Below are 16,633 nucleotides of genomic sequence, written 5' to 3'. Positions count from 1 at the left end.
GTACATATAAGTTAAATAAGCGGGGTGACGATATATCTCCTTGTCATATTCCTTTCCCAATTTGGAACCAGTCAGTTGTTCCATGTCCAGTTCTAATTGTTGCTTCTTGACCCAGATACATGTTCCCAGGAGACATGTTTAGTAAGATGGTCTGGTATTCCCATCTCTTTAGGAATTTTCCAATTTGTTGTGATCCACACAGTTGTGTCAAGCAGGGGCTCATTGTAGCAGCTTCTCTTGTTGCAGAGCACAGGCTCTAGGCACACAGGGTTCAGGAGTTTCCACGAGTGGGCTCAGTAGTTGCAGTTCCGGGGCTCTAGAACACAGGCTCAATAGTTGTGGCACACAGGCTTAGCTGCTCCTTGGCATGTACGATCTTCCCAGACCAGGGATTGAACCCATGTCTCCTGCATTGGTAGGTGGATTCTTTACCACTGAGCCACCAGGGAAACCTCAAAACAGCATGTTATCAAGTGGGATTGGCAGGAGGTGGAACTGTGTATGGTTAAAACACAGACACTGCAGTTGAACAGACCTGGGTTTAAACCTATCAAACAAGTTATTTACTATCTCTGAGCCTCAGTGTCCTCAGCTGTGAAGTGGGGGCAATAGTGATATTTACCTCCTAGGCTTGCTACATGAATTAAAGGAGGTGATGTCTGGCTGATGCATATATCCCAACAGAGGCGCTACTGTCTGTCAACAAATAATGACTTAGTTATTCTAGTCTCAACCCCTCCACTCATTAAGAGGCCTCGGTGCCTCCCAGGTTGTAGTAGAAGTTCTGCGATGGGAATCAGCGCCTGTGGGCTTTAGAGCACGCTTTGTGCTTGACTAAGAAGCTTGTTGATGGACATATGATGTGTTTGCTGATGTCACCATCCCTGTGCAATGGCATGGTTCTGTGAAAAACAACAGTAGCACTTTTCCTACCTCTCTCTGGATTATGGTGAGATCAGATCCCTGTTCTCATGTCCATCAGTTCAGTTCAGTTCAGTTCAGTCACTCAGTCGTGTCCGACTCTTTGCGACCCCATGAATCGCAGCATGCCAGGCCTCCCTGTCCATCACCAACTCCCGGAGTTCACCCAGACTCGTGTCCATCGAGTCAGTGATGCCATCCAGCCATCTCATCCTCTGTCGTCCCCTTCTCCTCTTGCCCCCAATCCCTCCCAGCATCAGAGTCTTTTCCAATGAGTCAACACTTCAAATGAAGTGGCCAAAGTACTGGAGTTTCAGCTTTAGCATCATTCCTTCCAAACAAATCCCAGGGCTGACCTCCTTCAGAAAGAACTGGTTGGATCTCCTTGCAGTCCAAGGGACTCTCAAGAGTTTTCTCCAACACCACAGTTTAAAAGCATCAATTCTTTGGCACTCAGCCTTCTTCACAGTCCAACTCTCACATCCATACATGACCACTAGAAAAACCATAGCCTTGACTAGACAGACCTTTGTTGGCAAAGTAATGTCTCTGCTTTTGAATATGCTATCTAGGTTAGTCATAACTTTTCTTCCAAGGAATAAGTGTCTTTTAATTTCATGGCTGCAATCACCATCTGCAGTGATTTTAGAGCCCATAAAAATAAAGTCAGCCACTGTTTCCACTGTTTCCCCATCTATTTCCCAAGAAGTGATGGGACCAGATGCCATGATCTTTGTTTTCTGAATGTTGAGCTTTAAGCCAACTTTTTCACTCTCCTCTTTCACTTTCATCAAGAGGCTTTTGAGTTCCTCTTCACTTTCTGCCATAAGGGTGGTGTCATCTGCATATCTGAGGTTATTGATATTTTGCCTGGCAATCTTGATTCCAGCTTTTGTTTCTTCCAGTCTAGCGTTTCTCATGATGTACTCTGCATATAAGTTAAATAAGCAGGGTGACAATATACAGCCTTGACGTACTCCTTTTCCTATTTGGAACCAGTCTGTTGTTCCATGTCCAGTTCTAACTGTTGCTTGGTTTTCTTAAAGTAAAAAGGCTTATAGCTTTTTTTCCCCCCAACTCTTTTAAACTTTTTATTTATAAGCTGATTAACAAGCAATGTTCTGATAGTTTCAGGTCAAAAGCTAAGGGACTCAGCCATGTATATACATGTATCCATCGTCCTCACAACTGCTCTCCCATCCAGGCTGCCATATAACACTGAACAGAGTTCCAGCTGCTATACAGTACTCCTTGTATGTTATCCAGGTTTATAGCTCTTTCAAAAATAATTTATTGGATGCTGCGGTCCAGGCTGTGGGGTCTTACTTGTAATACCTTATTTTAATACTCACTATCAGGTGAATATTATTATACCTATTTTAGAGATGAAGAAACTGAAGCCTGGGAGGCCAGGCATTGCTAATCCCCCCAAGGTCTCATAGCTAATAAGAGCTAAGAATCAACTCCAAAGGTCTTAGAACCACTGTGTTTTAAAAACTAATTCCATTAAAATACATTTTAAGTCTGAGACTAGTATTGGCCATATACAATTCATTTCTCTACCAGGTTCTACAGTCATCTTTCTTTTTAAAAAAAAAATACTATTTTTTCTTAAAAAAATTTATTTATTTACTTTAGGACATGCCATGGGGCATGTGGATTTAGTTCCCCAATCAAGGAGCCAACTGGCACCCCCTGCATTGGGAATCAGAGTCCTAACCACTGGACCACCAGGGAAGTCCCATACAGACTTCTTTCTGATATTATACAATCCTTAACATGGACAGTGGCCACCAGTTAAATGAATAAAGATGAAGCGTTGGGTAGAACGATCAACACAGAATCCACCCTCTTAACTGGATGATTATCAATAGGCACTGGCTAGTTGATTAACTTTCCCTGTGACCCGCGTGCATTTGCAATGATTATTATTATTATTAGCACATGTTTGAGGACACTAACTGGAGAAAGTCCAGTCGCCTGTGTTAACTGAGCTCTCCCTCCTGATTGTTCCTGGATGGCAAACTGACATGCACAGCAAGCAGCCTCGTGGACTTCTGAAGCTGAGCAAGGTCTGGCAGAGAGGGAAAATCCACATTAATGATATGCTATAAAACACTTCTTGTTAGTTACATATATTCCTTTACTTTCATTTCCCAAGAATAGTTCAGCTGTCAAAGCATTTCCAAGATTTCCATAGATTCGGCAAATACTGTGCGATCGAATTATTGCTCTGAGAGAAGCTACAATTAACACACATTAATCACTCTAACAAAGGACCCTTATTGAGGCTGACAAAGATGGTGAAATCTGATGAATAATTGGTCTGGTTAATCTTTTAAAAATGAATTAAACTGCTAACAAGTTAAATCACTGTGATATTCAAAATAAGCCTCCAGGGTGAGCAGAGAATGGGAATATTATCATCACTTTTAAAAGATATTTTCTTTCTCATTCTCCTCTCTGGGTTTGCACTGGAGGTCCTGGATGAGAACAGTGGGATCCAGAGGAGCAGCTGGGGAGAATGAGGATGACCAAGCTTTCTCCTCCTGTGATTTTTCAACGTATCTAAGGAAGTCATACAGTGGATGGAAAAGGAACCTCGCATCGTGACCTTTAAATCTGATTCAGAATTAATACGGCACCTGCTTACCAGCCATTCTCTGTGACCTCTGGTAGATCTATCATCCATTCTGACTTCCCTCCCACTGTAAGCCGACCAGCCACGACAACAGGGTCATTCTTGTATAACTTCCCCTTTTGCCTTCTCTCTAGTCAGATAGCTTATTCTTCCAGACAACACCTTTTCCTCTTGCATTGCAATTACTGTGAAAGGTTTGCTGTACTCAGAAATAAACTGAGATGGGCAAACATGAACTAATAAATCATGGGAAGCGGACAGCAGGGGACAATAATCCTTTGGGATCTAGTCTTCACTTTGGCTGAGCCTCCATAGCCTTTGGGGATTTTAGTGATGCTGTGATGTATGGTCCAAACCCACTTCAGGAAGAACTTATTTCTCCAGCTGCTGGAATGCTGCTGGAATTTGGCCCTCAGTTATTAGCCTTGAGTGAGAAAACTGCTCCTCCAAGGTCATGCTTCCTTCCAGGGACAGCTGGCAACTATTAATTCTGATCAAGGTGGCGGTATCAAGACCAGCCTGACTTGGGACAACTCCAAGGGTCATCCTGATGCCGGCGTTCCCTGTGGGGTTGGCTAAGGCCTTTGTTGGGAGAGTATTACAGCCCAATTTCTCCCTTATCCAATCCTAATTCTTCTCCCTTCTATAAGGACTAATCACAAGAGGACTCCCTAATAAATAAACTGACTGCCAAACTGCTTCTCAGAATCTGCTTCCTAGAGGCCCCAGCCATAACAGAAGAGGTTTCACTTGTGAGATGGAGGTCTCTGATGACTTCCCCCAAGGTCTCTTAGCTAATAAGAGCCAAGAATCAACTCCAGAGGTGTTAGAACCACTGTGCTTTAAAAACTAATTCCATAAATTCCACTTTAAGTTTGAGACTAGTATTGGCCATATACAATTCATCTCTCTACCAGGGTCTATAATCATCTTTATTTTTTTTGTAATATTATTCTTTCTTCTTAAAAATGAATTTATTTATTAATTTATGACTATTGATGTACAACTAATGATGATTACTAACCCAATAAAAGCAGGCGGGAAAAATAAATCAGGCAAGTTCCCAAATCAGCTGCCTCCAAGCTCTATATTGCTCCTCCAGCAAGAGTATTCCTACCAACAGGGGCTATAGGAGATGTGAAGGGATCATTTTAAAAGTTCTACTAATTCCCTTCCAATGAAAAAGTCTATTGTGAGGATACTAAGTCTTTCATGACTTTTCATAGGAACAATCAAGACTGAACCTGGAAGAACTTTGGCTGGAATTACTGAAGAACACTGAAATCTTTAGAGATTAAATCAGGCTATGGTATATGTGTGTGAGGGTAAAGCGTCTGCTTGCATTGCAGGAGAACCTGGGTTCGATCCCTGGGTCGGGAAGATCCCCTGGAGAAGGAAATGGCAACCCACTGCAGTATTCTTGCCTGGAAAATCCCATGGACGGAGAAGCCTGGTAGGTTACAGTCCATGGGGTCACAAAGAGTCAGACATGAGTGAGTGACTTCACTTTGTTCTATTTTTACACTCAGGATTGCTTTTTAAAACTTTGTTTTATAACTATGCAACACAGTCATGTGGTTTCAAAGTCAAATATAGAAAACAACGTGTACTCGAAGAATTCTAACTGCCCCTGATCCTCCTATTCCATTTTCTGTCTCTCCCCTAAGAAACATGTTCAGCTCTTTCCTTTGTTGTGGCCTGTATCTTTTTAAAAATCTTTCTTCCTTTTCACTCTCTCTTTCTCTTCACTTAGTTATCTATTGTGCTTACTATTCTCTTTTGTGTTTTCCTAATTTAGTCTTTATTTCTGAAATAAAAATTTCCCTTTAATTTGAAAAATTTCCTGGGTTTATCACCTCATTTCCAAAATTTCCTGATTTTGGAATTTTGGATTCTAAATTGTCATTCTTTTATATCTTCTATCAGTTTTGAATTTTTCTTTTAGCTTGTTTGAAATATTAGGATCTGTTTTTCATTCATTTCATGAGCATATTTTTCTCAGTAGCTTTAGTTTGGGGGTGAAAAGGGGAGCCTGGTGGGCTATACCCCATGGGGTCACAAAGAGTTGGGCACAACTGAGCAACTAACACCCTTTATTTTTAAAAACTAAGATAAACTGTGGGCTTCCCTTGTAGCTCAGTCGGTAAAGAATCTCCCTGCAGGGCAGGAGACCTGGATTCGATCCCTGGGTTGGGAAGATCCCCTGGAGAAGGAAATGGCTACCCACTCCAGTATCCTTGCCTGGAAAATCTCATGGACAGAGGAACCTGGTGGGCTGCAGTCCATGGGGTCGAAAAGAGTCGGGCACGACTGAGCAACTAACACTTACGTACTACTGTTAACTTCCTGGCTTGTTAAATCCAATTATCTTTTGTCAGTTTTTATCTTACTCTTTTACTCTCAGACATCACTGAGCACTTCCTCTTTCCTGAATGCTCTCCTTTGCTAGCTTGCTTTCTTCGGTTTCCTGTTCCTCAGCCAACCACAGAAATTTGCTGTTCTATGGATTCGATCCTTGACCCTGGTCCATTCTCATATTGTGCCCTCCCTGGGTGATCCCATTCACTGCCTCAGTTTCCACTATCACTCAAATGTTAATCACTTCCTATTTACTACTTACTTATTTATTTATCTGGGCTTCCAGGGTGGTGCTAGTGGTAAAGAACCTACCTGCCAATGCAGAAGACATAAGAGATGTGGATTTGATCCCTGGGCTGGGAAGATTTCCACCTCTCCTTATTAAAAAATGAACTTAAGACATCTCACTAAGATATACAGTGAAAAAATTAAAGGAGAAAATCTAGGCAAAGGGTAGAGGTGGGGGGGGGGTGCTAAAAATAAGGTTGAACACAAAATCTGGCTCTAAGATTTCCTGTAGCCAGTGCAAAAAGGAAAACAGAATAACACGTATTTCACTATTTGCTCAATAGTAGCACAGAATGTATAGTTCTGAGACACAAGCATTTGGTCCCATAAAGTTCTCATAAAGGGGACATCGCACTGGGTTATGGTATGTTCTTACAATGTATTAGTATAGTAAGTACAACAATGTTTTTCTGCAAGCTGCTTTTTTTTTTTTTTAATGCCTCTCAATATTGATGAATTTTATTTTTTTAAAAATAAACATATGGAGGCCAAAACAATATAGTCCAGGTACTCTGGTCTGTGACAACCAAGGCCAGTTTTTCAAACATTTTAACAACAGACTTCTTTGTTAGAAAGGAAATCTCATTTGGAGTACCAACACTTAAAACCAATTCTGTTGGAACAGTTCTGATTGAAAGAGAAAGCAGAGACCCATTCCCCCCGTCTCCTGCCCGACACAACTTGAGAAAGTCCACACATAGCAACGAAGACCCAGCATAGCCTATGCATATATGCATGCATATATGTAAAATTTTTGAATATAATCTAACTCCTGTATAGAGCTATCAAGGCATTCATCCAAACTTCATCATGCTATACAGAATGATCCAGTTGTATTCTTTCCTCCAAATACTAACCAGGTACCCTTAAGCTTTATTAAATTATCTACTATGAAGCTTCCCTTTTAAGGAAAAGGAAGAGATCAATATTTCCCAAAATTCCTGGCAAGAATTCCCTAAGGCCCATATTAAAACATAAGTTCACAGGCCCCTACCCAGGTATTGTTTGAAAATCAATTTTTAAGGAATAAGAAATAAAAAACATTGAAGAAAAACTCCATTCTATCCTCCTCCTTAGTTCTGTGGCTAGGCCTAAGAACTAAACTGACCTAAGACAGATTAACAGGAGGAATGCATACATATTTTATTTAACATTTTTTATGTGCACACAGGAGTTTTTTATAAGTAAAATGAAGACTCACAAAAGCAGTTAGAACTGAAATCTTATGCACCTTTTAAACAAATAAATGATACATTGTGGAGAGATGACAAGACAAAGAGGTATGGGCTACGGCCAGTGAATCGTGGGACAGTGACCAGGAAGGATGTGAGAGAAACTAACGGAAGACCAGAGGTATCTAAGTAGTTTGTTTGTATAGATCCGTTTCGGCACTGGCTCCCTGTCTCCTGGGATGAGAATGTTCTCTTCTTGGTGCAGGGAGGACGTCTCTCTCAAGAGTGATGTTATGACTTGCTTTTAGATACAAAGGGAGCGGTCACAGAGCCCTGCCTGCATCTGCTGTTTTCTCAAGTGACTCCAGCTCAAAATAATCAATATGCCAAAGTGGAAGATTCAGGGGTGGCGTGTTCTGAAACCTTTCAGTATACTGGCAATTCTAGATGATTACAGGGAGGGAAAGAGGAAAAGGAACAGCCCCTGATTTCCAGGAAAAGACGACCAAGTGGGCTCAACATCTGACACACTGATCTGCTACAGCCAGGCCATACTGTTCTCCTGTCAAACATAAAGATCCTGCAGAATGTCCACTTCAGACAAGGTCTCTATACGACATGAAGCACCATCTCTCCCAGTCTCCTGGCTAACATGATTAACTGTCCCTATAGATAAGATTTATTGAGATGCCCCATTACAGAACTGCTCCACTTTCTAACAGCACCTGATCCAGAGGGAGCCCCTGCTTCCTTAGACCCTCCCCCAAATTACCCAACCACAGCTTAAATCCAAACCAAATAAGGTTTGTTGTTTTCATTTGCTGTGCCATGTGTCTTGAGGGATTTTAGTTCCCCAACCAGGGATGGAACATGGGTTCCAGCAGTAAAAGTCCTGAATCCTAACCACAGGACCACCAGGGAATTCCCTCAAATAGGTTCTTTTCAACACCCTCTTACTGAGACATCTTCACTGCAATGATAAACCCAACTTCTTCACCTACAATACAGTCACATCTCTGGTTGTGTTTGGCTGAAAGGCACTGATAAAATACAAAGCCTCTTCAGTAGGTCTAACTTCTAAATAATTGCTGTGGAATCTGTTGAATTTTAATAAAACACGCTACCTTCATATTAAGCCATTTTTAATACTTTTCTTTTGACGAGGATTTTATTATTCATGAAACTTAATCTGGAATGCTCAATTACACAGTTGTGTCCCATGAGTATGAATTCAACTTGTACATGCACATTTGTCTCAAGAATAAGTTTGTAGGAGTTTCTTGGTGGTCCAGTGGTTAAGAATCTGCCTGCCAATGCAGGGGACACAGGTTCAGTCCCTGGTCCAGGAAGATTCTAAAGGCCGGAGCAACTTAGCCCACGTGCCACTGCTACTGAAGCCCAGGCACCTAGAGCCTGTGCTGCGCAACAAGAGAAGCCACTGCAGTGAGAAGCCTGTGCACCATACCTAGAGAGGAGCCCCTGCTCTCCACGCCTAGAGAACAGCCTGTGCGGCAACGAACACCCAGCACAGCCAAAAATAAATAGATAAGATTATTGAGAAAAATTTTTTTCTGATCGTCTACAAGTGAAGAAATGCTGACAAATCTGGCTATACTGACTATTGAGTGGTAATGTGCAAAGAAGAGCCATTTGATATACTCATTGACAAAGACACAGAAGTTACATTTCAAAACCAGAAACTATAATATTAGCATTAATTTAGCTACAGACCAATAAGTAGGTATAAGTTTTTCCTCTTTTTCAAGAAAAGTACTTGTCAAATTTTAAGTGCTATTTTATTACCTTTTTCTTTTTTGTATAATAATATATTTTTGTTTCATTTAAAGTTTTACAGGCATGATTATACACATGATAATTCAATATAAGGCTTTCACTTTGTATACTTTTCACTGGCCATTTTTCCTGTGTGTGTGTGTCTACTGAGGTATAATTAATACATAACATTCATTTTAGGTTTACAACATGACTTAATACATGTATATATTTCTAAATGGTCACCACAGAAAGTCTAGTTAACATCTGGCCCCCATACAGAGTCACAAAAATCTTGTTCATGTGATGAATTTTATTATTCCTTTGTTTCATCTACAGTTATTACTGAATAATTGTGTTGAATACAGAAGGGAGTATTTAACAAGAATCTGCTCTGAGTATCCAACATATGAGGGGTGCCGCTGCAGACCAGGCCCTCTGTTTTGGAATCTCAGCCTGGATCGCACTTTTTCTCTTGCCAGGTAACCTTTACTCATTCTTGGGCCTCAGCAAAAATGTTGTGGAAAAACAACTTTAAACCTTCCCCAAGTTTGGAGTTTTTGTACTTTTCCCTCTGGCTCTATATTTCCTTTTTCATATTGTCAGTGCTTGTTTCACTGCTTATGACTTCAGTTAGCTTGTGAGCAGCATAAGGATAGGGCTTGTATTTTTCCTGTTTGCTCAATAAATGTTTGCTGAGTGCATTAAATAATGAATCCCCCTCCCCTGACACCTAAGGAAACAGAGTAAATAAGTAATTGGCCTGAAATACACAGCAAGTCTTTTGGTAGAATTCCCAAAGCAGGAAGTTTCTAAATAGAAAGTTTTCTAGGAGGAATTCCCACAACCAACTTGTGAGACTCAAAACGAACCACCTTCGGTTTTACCTTTCCTCTATTCTTCCAGTCCCTGCCTTTATCTATGCTTTAATTTCACAGAAGTTCCCCAGGAAAATTCAATGTAAAGATAAGGAAGGCAAAACCCACTAGATATGTCTAAAAACAAAGAGAATATCAAGAGGAATAGGACTTGAGGGAAAGAAGACCAGGAATGTCCTCCATTCAGAATAGATCTGTGAGGAGCAAGTACTTCTCTCCTTTAACCCCTGACCCTGGCAGGTATAACCTACTCAGAATTAGGAGGGGTGAAGGGACAGTAAACTTGGGTCTCCAACAGCTGAGGCAAAACCCAGAGGCAAGAGAATAAGACTGATTCCTGGGGAGCCTTTAGTTTTCCTGAGGATCCACTGCTAGCTGAGGTCAGCAGATAACAGGAGGCTGGGCATCCTGGCTGAGGAAAGCCTTGCGTTCCCCCTCTCTTTAACAGTTAAATTCAGGGTAATAAACACTCACGAGTGACTCATGTTCCTGAGAGTCCTTGGATCACTGTGTCCAGGATTGACACCCAATCCACAGGATGGCTAACAGGGGACCTTGAGCAGTGCTGCAGCCTTGACCATCAGAGTTGCTCCAGGTAGATATGAATACCTAGTGTTGATAGGAATGTCAAGTGTAAATAACTGAGTCTGCTTCCCCAGCAAAGAAATTCAGTATTCTGCATAGAGAATTGCTCTACTGATTAAAATGTATATTTTGAGGCAAAAAAAAAAAAGATTCCCTACATTATAGTCAGACTGAGAACTTGCATGTCAGGCTGAAGCCTGATACAAATTAAACAAATGGGTAACAAACCCTTCTGGAGAGGAGCTTATAATGGAAACCCTGACGGGATATAATTATTATGATCTGGATTTTGATCACTACATTCTATTGAAGATGCCTCTGGTATACAGCAGTTATGTAAAATACCTGTACACTGTTGTCAAGTGGCATTTTAGAAAAGCATTAAGTAAAGTTAATTTTTAAGAGTCTCAAAAATCACAGTAATGATTAAATGAGGAAGCCAACACTGTTTTCTCTTTACTACAAAGGAATTCAAGAGAGGCAAGGGGAGGTGACTGGTGGCAATCTACTTAAGTCCTGTCTGTTTTTCCTTCTCTTCTAAGAGGTTCTCAGCCTTCAGAATCTATTTTGAAGGTCTAATTTAAGGACTGGTACACAAGTGTAGCCTGACAGAATTTTTCCAAATAATTAAACTTGAGATATATCTATGGATGGCTTGTGGTGAAAGTGAAAGTTGCTCAGTCGTATCCAACTCTTTGCAACTCCATGGACTATACAGTCCATGGAATTCTCCAGGCCAGAATACTGGAGTGGGTAGCCTTTCCATTCTCCAGGGGCTCTTCCCAACCCAGGGATCAAACCCAGGTCTCTCACATTGCATGCAGATTCTTTACCAGCTGAGCCACCATGGAAGCCCAAGAATACTGGAGTGGGTAGCCTCTCCTTTCTCTGGTGGATCTTCCCAACCTAGGAATTGAACCGGGGTCTCCTGAATTGCAGGCGGGTTCTTTACCAACTAAGCTACCAGGAAGGCTTGTGGTACATACAATATAAATCACAGTTCCTGCTCTCAAGGAATCTACCCTCTAGTGGAAGAGAGAGAATCCAGATGCATGAAGCACCAACATGCAAAGCTATGTGTTTTAGATACCATGGGACCTTAAGGCTCCTTATTTAGTTGGGAGCTTAGGAAAAGCCTCTGAATAGTAAGGGCTTAAACAATAGGCAAAATCTTCAGAAGAGACAAAGGTGAGGAGTGTTTAGGGCATGGCAGGCAGAGGAGACAGTAAGAACTATGGTGTGGAGGCCCTAAAGTTCTGATGTGGGCAAAGCACTAGACAAGAGAAGTCCAGTGGGTGATAGGCATTAGTATAAGGTCAGCCCAGAGCAAAAGAATGGAAGAAGACCCCATGGGTGTCATGGTAAAGACTTGGAACAATAAGACTGTTTTATGCATTGAAGATCTGTTAGATCAGGAAGAAGTCCCATCAGAGTCTAGCATCTCCAGTACGAGCAGACCTGATAATGTCCCTCAGTAACAGAATTGCCCCTTTAAAAAAGAGCAGTTATGATTCAGATGCTTTTTATAGATACTAAATCCATTTACACTTAGCTTTCCTTCCTTTTTTTCCTCTCTTAAGCAAAGAATACTATCCTGAGTCCAGCTTCAGATGTTTAACCTCAAGCTAAGTCTGATTGAGAAGTTTGCAGATAAGAATTAAGAAACTAGAAATAATCTCAAAATACACTCTTAGAATGAGGCCATGCAGCTTCTGCAGTTTTCTTGTCCTTTTCTATTCTGGGCCTCAGTAGGAGGCAAACTGGGGGCCTCAGACTAGAAAGGATTGACTAGTCTTAGGGAGCTGAATAGGAAGGATAACTGAGTTGTCTTGGTAATAAAGGAAAACTGAGTTCAGAAGTATAAAAAGTGCCACTACCCATTTTCTTATTCCAGGGTCCTTAATCTTTGTGAAAAGAATTAGTTTCCATTTTCTGAAAGCTTTGAGTTTTCTGTACATCTGTACACATCTATACATCAAGTTTCTATAGAGAGCATACGTGGGGCTCTCCTCTCCCAGGTGGGAGTTCAAAGAAAGAGAAGCTTGGTAGAAAGATTCATCTTTGAAATTCCCGAAAGACTGCATTCCATTCACTGGTTTAGTACGACAGATGTACTTCACCAAGGCTAAATTCCTCTGCCTGGAGATGATGCGGCTACAGCGTCGCTGTCCATGGTGCTGACAACCAGTGTTTCGCTTTGCTTAGTCGCTCACCTGTCTCTGGCTCTTTGCAATCCCATGGACTGTAATGTGCCAGGCTTCTCTGTCCATGGGATTCTCCAGGCAAGAATACTGGAATGGGTTGCCATTCCCTTCTCCAAGGGATCTTCCCAACCCAAAGACTGAACCCAGGTCTCCTGCATTGCAGGCAGATTCTTTACCATCTGAGCCATAAGTAGACATAACTGTTTCTCCTATTTCTGAGACAGTGATGATGATGAGTTGAAGGTCCTTCTGTACACTATGTCAAAATGGTCATAGTTGTATTTATCTTCTATTTTAAGAGAAAATTTAATTTTTACAATATTGAAGAACAAAATTATGGCTTATATTTCAATGTAGTATTTATGTACACTGAAAGTTCTACCATGTATCAATTGATGATAAAAGACCCCTCTCTGGAAGGCAAATTGGCTATCCACTCTCTCCCACATACCTCTCTAGTTAAAACTCTACCTAGCTTTGAAAGTACTCTACAACCTGGTCACAATACTTGCCTAGCCTGATCTCCTTTCAGCATACACTCTCAGCAGCAGAGAGCAATTGCCTTTTCACTCCTCACATGTGACTATCAATCTCCTCTAGTTCTCAGTTCATTCTGATTCCCTGGCTGTAATTCCCCTCTGAATTTCCTACTTTCTCATATAAACTCTACCCAGATTTCAAGGTTCAGCTCCTACACTGTCTCCTCCATGTGATCTTCTTTGATAATCCGATTACCTACTTCTTCCTCTTCTCCAGGCTTCCCTGGTAGCTGAGACAGTGAAGAATATACCTGCAATGCTGGAGACCTGGGTTGTGAAGCTCCTCTGGAGAAGGGAATGGCTACCCACTCCAGTATTCTGGCCTGGAGAATTCCATGGACAGAAGAGCCTGGCAGGCTACAGTCCATGGGGTTGCAAAGAATCAGACATGACTGAGCAACTTTCACTTTCACTTTCCTCTTCTCCAAATTCCTTCAGAATTTGTTATTTGAAAAATTTGGTATTTCATCTTGGATCATAGCACATTTAGAAGGGAACCTCAACTTTAGTTGTGCCTATGCCAATGTAGTACAATAAAATGGGCATGTGTTTTAGTATCAGACAATTCTCAATCTCAATTCTCACTCTCTCATTCCCTAGCTTGAGTTGAGGTACTTAACCTTTTAAAGCCTCATTTCTTCTTCAACTATGAAGAAAAATGCTTAACCTATATATCATGAAATTATATATGCATTAAAAATTATTTGGCACACAATAGGCTCTCAATAAGTGAGTGTTTACTCTCTTCTTCCTCCCCACTGTAGCCATCACACTACCCAGCTCAATGTTGAACATATGGTAAATGTGACTTTACAGAAATCATACAAATTTCAGTTTGTCTACTCACCCTTCCTGTGAGGTCGAGCTGCAAGATACTGGCCATCTCTCATCAAGCACATTTTGGACAGAGAAGTGTCCACAAAACTTGAGAGAGCAGACATCAGAGAGACCATTAGAGGAGATGTTAAATTATGTGGCACTTGAAATAGCTACTGTGATGGTTAATTTTATGTGTCAATTTGACTGGGCTGAAGGATGCCCAGATAGCTGGTTAGATATTTCTAGGTCTGTTTGTGAGTATTTCCAGATGAGATTAGCATTTGAATGGGTAGACTAAGTAAAGAAAATGATTTCATCAGTGTAGGAGGGAATGATCCATTCCATTAAGGGCCTGAATAGAACAACAAATGTGGAAGAAGGGCAAAGTAGCTCTCTATCTGAGCTGGGACATTCATCTTTCCCTGCCCTTGTACATCAACACTCCTGGTTCTCAAGCCTTCAGACTCAGACTGAATTATCCCACTAGTTTCCCTGGTCCTCTAGCTTGTGGATGGCAGATTTGGGGAATTCTTGCCTTCCATAATCCTGTGAGCCAAATCCTCTAATATTTTCTCCTTTGTTGTTGTTGTTGCTGACTCATATACTTCCCAGGCAAGAATATATATGTGTATATTCCTGTGGACACAGAAGCCTGGCAGGCTACAGTCCATGGGGTCACAAAGAGTCAGACACAACTTAGTAACTAAACAACTATATATATGTGTATATATATATACAGGGCTTCCCTGGTGGCTCAGAGGTTAAAGCGTCTGCCTGGAATGCAGGAGACCCAGGTTCAATCCCTGGGTCAGGAAGATCCTTTGGAGAAGGAAATGGCAACCCACTCCAGTACTCTTGCCTGGAGAATCCCATGGACAGAGGAGCCTGGTAGGCTACAGTCCATGGGGTTGCAAAGAGTTGGACACGACTGAGCAACTTCACTTTCATATATATACACACCCTATTGGTTCTTTCTTTGGAGATCCCTAACACAGTCATGTTCTCAGTCAACGTCTGATGACTGAGTGCAGAACTCATGGACGTGGGCACTGAAGAAGGATACGTGTAGTTGTGAAAATCTGACTCCTGCACAACCGGTGCCCAAAACTCTTTAAAATTCAAAGTACAGTGTTGGAGGAAATTTCCACTCTCTACAATTGCCAAATTTTGACATTTCCCCCCCCCCTGACATTTTTATTTTCTCTTATCAGAAAGGGTAGAATTTCTTCTGAAAAAGAGAAGAAAAAGAAGATACATAGAATATCCATTTTAAGTGTTATTTTTGTTCTTGAAAAGGCTTCTCATAGACTTTAAAAGAAAGCTTTTTTCCTTCAGAGATTTATTTTGATAGAATTATCTGAGCCTTGTCAGGGAGAACAAAATTTTTGTGAGCCTACCATACCAGTAAAATGCCAAATTATATGCTGTAAGTTTTTTATTATCTCTGGGTCCAGTCAAAGAGAGAAAAGATTTTGAATCCAGAACTATTAGCATTTGGAGACAAAAGAGAGCCTTCACTGCAGCTGATACCCTGGGGCTTGTTCCCCGGCCCTGCAGGCTCCATCCCTCAGGTGGGAAGATGCTGTATCCCCATCACACACACACACACACACACCTTTTCTAGGAATCCAAGGAGTTTAAAACAGGATCAATTTCCTTAGCAACTTCTTTGAAAAGCTTTAAGTTAACTTTATAATGAATATCAGGAGATGAGCATACACACACACAACACACCCCTCAAAGTAACATTTTACTGAGGGCGTTAAATCCACGCTAGCTTATTGTGATCACAAAGAAGTAGCAGAATGCAGTGGGAAGAGTTTAGACTTTAAAACCAGACACACATGGACGTGAATCCCAGTTCAACTACTGTCTGGCTCTGCTACCCTAGGCAAATTACCTAAGCTCTCTGAGCCTCAGTTTCTTTATTCGTAAAGAGGAGATAATAATAACACCTATGGTTAGAATTTAAAAATTATGTATGTAAAATGCCTTAGGTATTGGCTTGCCTGTAGTAGGCTCTCCATACGTGGTATGCTGTTACTATAAATGAAACCTGGACTACAACATCTGAGAGACAAACTACACATGTTGGAGGCATCACAGGCAGGCTGGTTTGAGGGGAAACAGGCACTGACAGACAGCAAGTTGGTGAAGCTGTGAAAACAAGCAGGGGCCACATCAGAGAGGAGCTCATGTGACCAGAGTAAGGACTTTGGATTTTTGTTCTCAGTGTAATGGAGAAGCCATAAAGAGTTTTGATTAGGGGAATTAAATTATTCAATTATGTTTTAAAAATATTTCTTTGGTTGCTATGTAGAAAACATACTGTGGCTGAATGGTTAGCAGACTATTTCAGCAGTCTGGGTGAGAGCTGATAATTGTGAGAGGTGATGAGGCAGACAGCAGCAAGTGTTTGGAAGTGCAGTATGACATGATGTGGAGCTGACAGAAC

General features: G+C 41.2%; 1 protein-coding gene and 1 non-coding gene across 2 annotated transcripts in view; one reads left to right on the top strand and one right to left on the bottom strand.

The window, feature by feature from the left end:
* PLEKHH2 (pleckstrin homology, MyTH4 and FERM domain containing H2) overlaps nucleotides 1-16,633 on the bottom strand; it is a 524,875-nt gene that overhangs the window by 176,318 nt on the left and 331,924 nt on the right. The gene's annotated exons all lie outside the window — the stretch shown is intronic.
* Nucleotides 14,922-14,994, top strand: TRNAS-GGA (transfer RNA serine (anticodon GGA)). Its single transcript has one exon. It is a non-coding gene; the product is annotated as a tRNA-Ser (tRNA).

Source organism: Bos javanicus, chromosome 11 (genome assembly GCF_032452875.1).
Source record: "Bos javanicus breed banteng chromosome 11, ARS-OSU_banteng_1.0, whole genome shotgun sequence".
Classification (NCBI taxonomy): domain Eukaryota; kingdom Metazoa; phylum Chordata; class Mammalia; order Artiodactyla; family Bovidae; genus Bos; species Bos javanicus.
Note: the sequence above shows the minus strand (reverse complement) of the source record. Positions and strands in the feature narration are given on the sequence as shown.